The sequence below is a fragment of the Colobus angolensis genome, unplaced genomic scaffold (genome assembly GCF_000951035.1).
Source record: "Colobus angolensis palliatus isolate OR3802 unplaced genomic scaffold, Cang.pa_1.0 Scaffold139, whole genome shotgun sequence".
Lineage (NCBI taxonomy): Eukaryota > Metazoa > Chordata > Mammalia > Primates > Cercopithecidae > Colobus > Colobus angolensis.
Window position 1 is genome coordinate 4,385,517 of NW_012114477.1, and position 603 is coordinate 4,386,119.

The 603-nt window shown below is 42.1% G+C and overlaps 1 pseudogene; it reads right to left on the reverse strand.

Annotated features, from left to right (window-relative positions):
- LOC105506648 overlaps positions 1–328 on the reverse strand; it is an 18,094-nt pseudogene extending 17,766 nt beyond the window's left edge.
- Positions 329–603: the final 275 nt, after the last annotated feature.

The window sequence follows — 603 nt, forward strand, 5'->3', positions numbered from 1 at the left end:
CAGTGGCTGGAGTGAATGGCGGTGTTGGTTGTCAAGCAGGAAGAGAGCTGCTGCTGTTCTATCCTTTTTGGCAGAAGAAGGGTGACCAAAAAAAAGAAAAAAAGGAAAGAAAAAGCAGGACATGAATGAGAAACAGAGTTCTTGGCCTTGTAGCTAAAGGCCACCTAATGTAACATGAAATAGTGTACATATGGCCCTATCTCTATACTGTGATACAATCGTAGCATTCCCTCAGTCCTTCTGCCATGTTTGAAGTCCAGCTAAATTGACACTATCTTCTTTACATCTTCCAAATCCGTGGGTCCACATATGCCGCTGCTGTGTCCATCTTCTGTAGAGGATTCGTGCTTGATGGAAAGCCAACTTTTATTGAGAGAACAGGAATCAGTTCTAGAAAAGCATTCTATTCTGTTTAGTATTCTTATGTCAAAATATAATCATTTATAGAAGATTGGAGAAAAGTTATCCTATCAATGAAAACAACCACTAATCATATGCTGTGTTCCTCCCAGTCCTCATTTTCTGTGCTGTGTGTGTCCACTGGGTTGGTGGCTGTGCAGGCCACACATGCCAGTCAGCAGTGAGACTGTTCATGATGGAGGA